Genomic DNA, 8942 nt, shown 5'->3' on the forward strand with positions numbered 1-8942 from the left:
TACCCACTTTCCGAATTTCCAAAAAACACACGTCTACCCATTTATTCAGTTAAATTTTATGATAACAATATGAAGAAACAGTGCACAAATCAGAATAAAGGACTTTGAAATGATAACTCTTATTGCCACACCCAAGATCAAATTATTATTAATTGCAAGGACTTAGAAAAAACACAATTATTTTTCCCTTGTACTAATATATAATGTGCTAATATTTACACACAATCGGTTTAATGGCAACAATATCATGGTGTCAGATAAAACTTTGACAAGCGAACCTCCTGCTGAATCGCCTCCCTCAGCTGATGGATCATCCTTTGAATTATCCAGTCCCTCCAGCTGTTTGTTCATATCACAGAAAATGAATGGAATTAGTTGAAGACTGCCACGTGTAATGCTCGGAATCTTTGGAGGAGGCTGATTTAGATCATCCCATCGACACTTCTGTCTGAACATTGTAGTGAGTATTTCAGCCTCATGTTTTCTACTGTTCTGAGGAAGAGTCACCGGAGCCGAAACTTCACTCTGATTTTTTTCTTCACAGATGCTACCAGACCTGCTGAGTTTTTCCAGCACTTTCTGTTTTTATTATCTTTTCTGCTTGGCTCTTCCATCATTGAGGAAGGCAATATTTGTGGAGCCTCCTCCTCCTCCTCCTCCACTGAGTTATTTGATTGTCCAACACAATTCAGGACTGGATGTCACATCATTGCAGAGATTAGGTCTGATTCGTTGGTTTTGGGTTCGCTTCGATCTGTCCATCATTTGCTGCTTGTTCTATTTGCTGAGTAAGTGGTCTTCACTTCGTTTTTAAATGTGGTTGCTTCTGCTATTGGTAGGCTCTCCTCTGTTGCTCATTGAACAAGTGTTTATCCTTGGCTTGGTAGTCATAATAAAGTGTGGGATATGCAGGACAATGCTATTCAAAATCGTGCTGGAGTAAAATTCTGCTGTTGTTGGCGACCCATATCACCACTCACAGCCCAGCGTTGAGTTGCCACATTTATTTGAAATCTAACCCATTTAGCACAGTCATAGTATCAAACAAATGATGGAGGGCATTCCCAATGTAAAAGTAGAACTTCATCTCTTGAAATAATGTGTGCAGTAGTCACTGTCCGAATATCGTCATGGATCCATGTATCTGCATCCGGCAGATTGGTAAAGATGAGGTCAAGTATGTTTCTTTCTCTTAGTCGGCCCTTCCCCAGCATTTGCTGTCCCTGTCCAGCAACTATGTCCTTTCAAACCCAACCATCTCAATCAGCAATGCTACTGCCAATCCCCTCTTGGTGGTGGTTTTGAATTGGACCACTCAGGATACATTGTCCATTTTACCCACTCTCTCAGTGCTTCCTCCAAGTGCTGTTCAATGCGCAGGAACACTGATCCGCCAGTTCAGGGAGATGATTCAGCCGGAAGTTTCTGTGTCAAAGTCTGATCTGACACCATGAGGCTTCGTTATGTCACATTGTTGCTTGACTGGTCTGTAGAATAGCTCTCCTAATTTTGACACTAGTCCCCAGATGTTATCAAGGATGACTTTGCAGTGTCTACACGGCTTTTTGTTTTTGTGGCTTTCAACTGAAGGGGCCGAAGGGGCCGACTTTGCTGTATAACGCTGATTCTACAGTTCTTGTGATTGGACCCTCCAAGGTCTCACTCCCAGTACCTTGTCTATGGCACAGATTTCTACAATTTGGTCTCCATGAAGCCATTGTGCAATTCTGTGTTTTTAACCTGCTCAGCTGTCCCTCTAACTTTTCTTGTCATCGCCTCCAAGATCTACATCCATCTCCATCTACATCCCTCCCTACCTCTCTAACCTCCTCCAGCCGCTTCACCCCACATATCTCGATAAGCTCCTCCAGCCCCTTCAACCTACCGATCTCTCTCACCTCGTCCAGGCCCACTCACTCTCCCGATCTCTTTTATGTCCGAGCCCCATATAGCTTTCTTATCTCTCTAACCTCGTCCAGCCCCTTTGTCCTCCATACTTCTCTGACCTCGACCAGCCCCATTCACTTTCTGTGTCTCTCCAATCCCCTCCAGCCTCTACAACCCTCTCTATCTCTCGAACCTCCTTCAGCCCCGTCACTCCTCCCTTTCTATCTAACTTCCTCCAGCTCGTACAACCCTTCCTTTCTCTGTAACTTCCAGCGACTACGCCTCTCTCCCATCCTGTGAACGAATGAAAAAACAAACTCTGTAACCTGTTCTATCATGCACAGGCCTCGTTATCTCTGTCATGTCTCTGGCCCCGCATTCGGATTTCTGTAGCTTCCTCCAGCCCATAAAATCTCTAACCTCCTCCAGATTTCACTCCTTCCTATCTCTGTAATCTCATCCATCAGCTACGCTGCTCCCAAATTCTGTCATTGCCTCCTTCCCCTGTCCCATCCCCCTCTCAGTAACCTCCTGCAGCATCTACTCCACTTCATATCTCCTCCAGCTCCTTCAGCTCTCCCTATTCTACAATTTTCTGAGCATTTACACTCCTCTACATTTATGTAGCCTGCCACAGCTCCAATAACCTCCATATCTCTGTCACCTTCTCCAGCATCTACACCTGCTCCCTATCCCTGTAACATTTTCCAACACGTATACTCCTCTATATCATTGTAACCTGCTCGAGCATATGCATACGTCCCTTGTCCCTGTAACCTCCCCCAGCCCCGAATACTCCACCACAGCCTACAATCATCTCTATCTCTCGAACCTCCTCCAGCTCCTTCACTCCTTCCTTTCTATCTAATCTCCTCCAGCTCGTACAACCCTCTTTTTCTCTGTCACCTCCAGCTACTACACCTTTCCCCCATCATGTATTCGAATGAAAAAAACAAAATCTCTGGAAACAGTTCCAGCATGCACAGGCCTCGCTATCTCTGTAATGTCTCTAGCCACGCATTCCTGTTTGTGTAGCTTCCTCCAGCCTATAAAACCTCTAACCTCCTCCAGATTTTACTCACCCCAATCTCCGTCACCTCATCCAACAGCTCCCATATTCTGTCATCGCCTCCTTCCCTTATCCCATCCTCCTCTCAGTAACAGCCTCCAGCATCTACTCCACTTCATATCTTCCCTAGACCCTTCAACTCTCCCTATTTCTAAAACTTTCCCCAGCACCTACACTCCTCTGCATCTCTTAAGCCTCCCACGGCTCTGATAACCTCCATATCCCTGTCACCTTCTCCACCATCAACATCGATCCCTACCCGTAACATTCTCCAGCACCTATACTCCTCCATGTCTTTGTGACCTGCTCGAGCATGTCCACATGTCGCTTGCCCCTGTAACCTCCCCCAGCCCCTAAAACTTTCTTATAGAGGGTGACACGGTGGCTCAGTGATTAGCATTGAATCCTCACAGCGCCTGGGACCTAGGTTCAATTCCAGCCTCAGATGACTGTCTGTGTGGAGTTTGCACATTCTCCCTATGTTTGTATGAGATTTCTTCGGGTGCACCGGTTTCCTCCCACAGTCCAAAGCTGTGCAGTTTAGGTGGATTGGCCATGCTAATTTGCTCATCGTGTCCAGCGATATGTAGTTTAGGTGGACTGGCTATGGGAATTACATCGAGGGTGTGGGCGGTTTGCTGATATGGACTTGTTGGAGAACTGTGGGGATACTATAATATTATCCCTGGAACCTCCTCCAGATTTCACTTTGCCATACCTTTGTAGCCTCCTTAAGATCATATAGTCTTACCTATTTCTGTAACCTGCTCCATTCCCTGCACCCTCCTCATCTCTAACCTCCAACAGCTATTCCAGTCCTCCCTATTTCTGTAATTTAGTACGTCGCCTCCACCCCACCCTATCTCTCTAACATCCTCCAGCACATACACCATCCCCTGTCCATGTACCCTCCTCCAGCACCTACATCCTTCCCTAACTCTGTAACCTGCTCTAGGATGGACAATCCTCCCAATGTCAAAATCTTCTCCAGCATCTGCAATCCTCCCGAGCTATGAAACCTCTTCCAGGCCCGACAGCCTTCCCTAACTGTGTAACGTCCTGTAGCCCAGACCCACTTCCCTATTTCTGTAATTCCTCCAGCCCCTAGAGCCCCCCTTAACTCTGTAACCACCATCACCTATTACAGCCTTACCTTTAACTGTAACCAACTCCAGCAAATATATCTCTCACTATCTCGGTGACCACCTCCAACCCGTACATTCCTCCCATCTCTATAATCTCCACCAGCTGTTCGAGCCCTCCTGATCACTGTAGCCTCCTGCAGCATGTATACCGCTCTTTGTCTCTGTATCCTCCTGAAGCTCTACAATCCTCGCTATCTCTGAAACCTCGCCCAGCTCTGCACTTCTCCCTATCTCTGCAATTTCCTGCAGCCGCTGGACTCCTCCTATCTCTGCAACTCCTACTTTCCTCCCTATCTCTGTAACCTCCAGCAGCATATATATTGCTCTATGTCTCTGGAACCTCCTCCAGTCCCAACAACAGTTCTTCATACTGTAACCCCCATCAGCTGTTCCTGCCCTCCCTGTCGCTGTAACCTCCTGCAGTATGTATATAGTCATATATCTCCCTCACCACCTTCAGCCCCTACATTCCTCCTCATCCCTGTGAGGAGAAGTCATCCCTCCCATTCTGTGTAGCCTCCACCAGCCATGCACTCCTATCTCTGAAACATCCTCTAGCCCCGACACCCCTCTTTATCTCTGCAAGTTGCTCTCCAACCAGGACAGCCTTCCCTATTGCTGTAATCTCCACCAGCAACTATACCTGTTCCAATCTCTCGAACACCCTCCAGCGCCAATTCTCTTCCTTATTGTTGTAACTTCCTCCAGTTCCCTAACCCAATCCTCCCTATCACTGTGAACTCCTTCAATGCATACACCCGTCCTTATCTCTGTAACCTGCTCCAGCAGCGGTTACAGAGATAACACAGTGTCTGGTCAATTCATCTGGCCAGTCAATTTTCCAAAGGAAATAAAAATGGTTTTCTGCAAGTTTTTCATTGAATTTTGGTCATGTTTGGACATGTTTGTACATGTCCCGACCAGGCTGTTGGCAACAATGAGTTTGTTCATCCTCACTTCTGTCTTGTCCTTCTGACATTTGTAGTCTTTTTGCTCGAGTTCCAACATTATCTTTTTGAATGTGAGCATTTTTTCCCTTTCTTCTCTCTCTTTTTCCATTTCTCTCTTTCTTTCCCCCGTCTTCTCTCCCTCTTTTTCTTTCCCACTCTTCTCTCCCTCTTTGTCTTTCCCTCTCTTCTCTCTCTCTTTGCTTTTGTTTTTGCTCTGCTTGTAAATGTAATTCAAACTGTTTCAATTCCCTTTTATGATCTAACTCCAGCTGTCTTACTTGCAATTTAATTTTTTTCTAGCTCCCCTGCACTTCCCCATTTCTCTTGTATACCCAAATGCTTGACTAACCCCTTTATAATTTCAGCTTCCCTAATGTCCCTGTAAACCCAATTCTAAACTGTTTGCTGATTCTAAAAGTGTATCCTTCCTCTGTTTATGTAAACATTTTTTGGCAAATTTGGAAAGCATCTTCAAATCCCATAATCTCTTTATCAACGTTAAGAGCCATTTTCCTCACTTTCGACTTAACCAACGACAAGTAATCAAAATTAAACAGTTTTGTCTCACCTGATCTAGGATACTCATCACCAAGTCTGTTTAAGTTTGTCAAAATCCAATCAGATCCATACATATCCCATACACGAACAGAGCAGATCTTGAACTTGAGTCCCCAAACTGACGGAGAAGGGGAGATTAAATGAAAGAAAATCCCTGATATTCACTTTATAAGTAACAAATAACAATTTATTTATTTAACCATGAACGTGAACAAATTAACACAACTCCTAACAAACGAAAAAAAACTTCCCCTTTCCGATAAACTCTTCCCTACTTGAACTAAATTTTACTGGTATGCTGTTCCAATAAACAATTCCCACTTAGATAAACCCAAGTAATAAGAAAATAAATTAACATGTAGTCTCTGAAAGTCTACAAGCCTTTCTTTTGCTATCCTCAAGTCATAAGCACTTTTCTTCCACTGACCCAGCTGTCAGGAATGTTATCTCTTTGAGTCTTCTGTGAGTACTCTTAGCTCGAAGTGCCATGGTACTTTTTATCGGGTGATGCTGCTTTCTTAGAGTGCTTAGCGATTTCTTGTGAGAGCTAGATGCTTATTTCTCAACGGTGCTTCACTCTTATCCCGATTTTCAAAAAAAAGCTCTTCTTAGATACCTTAAATGCTATTTCAATTTTCTTAAAATAGCATTGGTCTGAGGTTGTCAAAACCATCAGTTTTAAATTCATCTGGCTTTCAATCGTTATGTCCTTGTTTAAATCAATTGGCTGATTCTGGCTTGTTGCCAAAACATCAAAGCAAGCCTAAGGCTTACAATAACACGGCCAAATGATACATGTTTCAATTTAGGAATTGGCTGTACATCTTCAGCTACACACAGACACATTTTTCCGGTACAATTCTCCAAGCTTAGATAAGCACTTTACCCATTAGAGGAACTGCACTGTTGTCGCTTACCACTTTTTACAAACAAATTCTAGCTTCCTGCCTTCAACTTCACAACTCCTCTCAACAACTTCATAACACCTCCCCCCATAAGAAAAAAAAAACATCATTATGAAAAGAGATAGTAGGAACTGCAGATGCTGGAGAATCCGAGACAACAAGGTGCAGGACTGGATGAACACAGCAGGCCAAGCAGCATCATAGGAGCAGAGAGGCTGACGTTTCGGGCCGAGACCCTTCATCAGAAAAGGGGGAGGGGAAGGGGGTTTTGAAATAAATAGGGAGAGAGTGGGAGGCGGATAGAAGAGGGATAGAGGAGAGGATAGGTGGAGAGGAAACAAACAGGTCGAAGAGGCGGGGATGGAGCCAGGAAAGGTGAGTGTAGGTAGGGAGTTAGGAAGGGGATAGGTCAGTCCAGGGAGGACGGACAGGTCAAGGGGGCGGGATGAGGTTGGTCGGTAGGAGATGGAGGTGCGGCTTGAGGTGGGAGGGGGTTTTGAAATAAATAGGGAGAGAGTGGGAGGCGGATAGAAGAGGGATAGAGGAGAGGATAGGTGGAGAGGAAACAAACAGGTCGAAGAGGCGGGGATGGAGCCAGTAAAGGTGAGTGTAGGTAGGGAGTTAGGAAGGGGATAGGTCAGTCCAGGGAGGACGGACAGGTCAAGGGGGCGGGATGAGGTTGGTCGGTAGGAGATGGAGGTGCGGCTTGAGGTGGGAGGAGGGGATAGGTGGGAGGAAGAACAGGTTAGGGAGGCAGGGACGAGCTGGACTGGTTTTGGGATGCGGTAGGGGGAGGGGAGATTTTGAAACTTGTGAAATCCACATTGATACCATTGGGCTGCAGGGTTCCCAAGCGGAATATGAGTTGCTGTTCCTGCAACCTTCGGGTGGCATCGTTGTGGCACTGCAGGAGGCCCAGGATGGACATGTCGTCTGAGGAATGGGAGGGGGAGTTGAAATGGTTCGCGACTGGGAGGTGCAGTTGTTTGTTGCGAACCGAGCGTAGGTGTTCTGCAAAGCGGTCCCCGAGTCTCCGCTTGGTTTCCCCGATGTAGAGGAAGCCACACCGGGTACAGCGGATGCAGTATACCACATTGGCAGATGTGCAGGTGAACATCTGCTTGATGTGGAAAGTCTTCTTGGGGCCTGGGATGGGGGTGAGGGAGGAGGTATGGGGGCAGGTGTAGCACTTCCTGCGGTTGCAGGGAAAAGTGCCGGGTGTGGTGGAGCTGGAGGGGAGTGTGGAGCGGACAAGGGAGTCACGGAGAGAGTTGTCCCTCCGGAAAGCAGATAAGGGTGGGGAGGGAAAGATGTCTTTGGTGGTGGGGTCGGATTGCAGATGGCGGAAGTGTCGGAGGATGATGCGTTGGATCCGGAGGTTGGTGGGGTGGTACGTGAGGACGAGGGGGATTCTTTTTTGGTTCTTATTGCGTGGACGGGGTGTGAGGGATGAGGTGCGGGAGATGTGGGAGACACGGTTGAGGGCGTTCTCGACCACCGAGGAGGGGAAGTTACGGTCCTTGAAAAACGAGGACAACTGAGATGTACGGGAGTGGAATGCCTCATCCTGGGAGCAGATGCGGCGGAGGCGAAGGAATTGGGAATAGGGGATAGCATTTTTGCAGGAAGGTGGGTGGGAGGAGGAGTATTCTAGGTAGCTGTGGGAGTCGGTGGGCTTGAAATGAATATCGGTTTCTAGGTGGTTGCCCGATATGGAGACAGAGAGGTCCAGGAAGGGGAGAGAGGTGTTAGAGATGGTCCAGGTAAACTTAAGGTTGGGGTGGAAGGTGTTAGTGAAGTGTATGAACTGTTCGAGCTCCTCGTGGGAGCACGAGGCGGCGCCGATACAGTCATCAATGTAACGGAGGAAGAGGTGGGGTTTAGGGCCGGTGTAGGTACGGAAGAGGGATTGTTCCACGTAACCTACAAAGAGGCAGGCGTAGCTTGGGCCCATGCGGGTACCCATGGCTACCCCCTTTGTCTGTAGGAAGTGGGAGGAATTGAAAGAGAAGTTGTTGAGTGTGAGGACGAGTTCGGCTAAGCGGATGAGGGTGTCAGTGGAGGGGGACTGGTCGGGCCTGCGGGACAGGAAGAAGCGGAGGGCCTTAAGGCCATCTGCATGGGGAATGCAGGTGTAGAGGGACTGGACGTCCATGGTAAAGATGAGGTGTTGGGGACCGGGGAATTGGAAGTTCTGGAGGAGGTGGAGGGCGTGGGTGGTGTCACGGACATAGGTAGGGAGTTCCTGGACCAAGGGGGAGAAAATGGAGTCGAGATAGTTGGAGATCAGTTCGGTGGGGCAGGAGCAGGCGGAGACAATGGGTCGACCAGGGCATTCAGGTTTGTGGATTTTGGGAAGGAGATAGAAGCGGGCAGTGCGAGGTTGGGGAACGATGAGGTTGGAGGCCGTGGGTGGGAGGTCACCTGA

This window comes from Rhincodon typus, chromosome 8 (genome assembly GCF_021869965.1).
Source record: "Rhincodon typus isolate 14 chromosome 8, sRhiTyp1.1, whole genome shotgun sequence".
In the NCBI taxonomy this organism is placed as follows: domain Eukaryota; kingdom Metazoa; phylum Chordata; class Chondrichthyes; order Orectolobiformes; family Rhincodontidae; genus Rhincodon; species Rhincodon typus.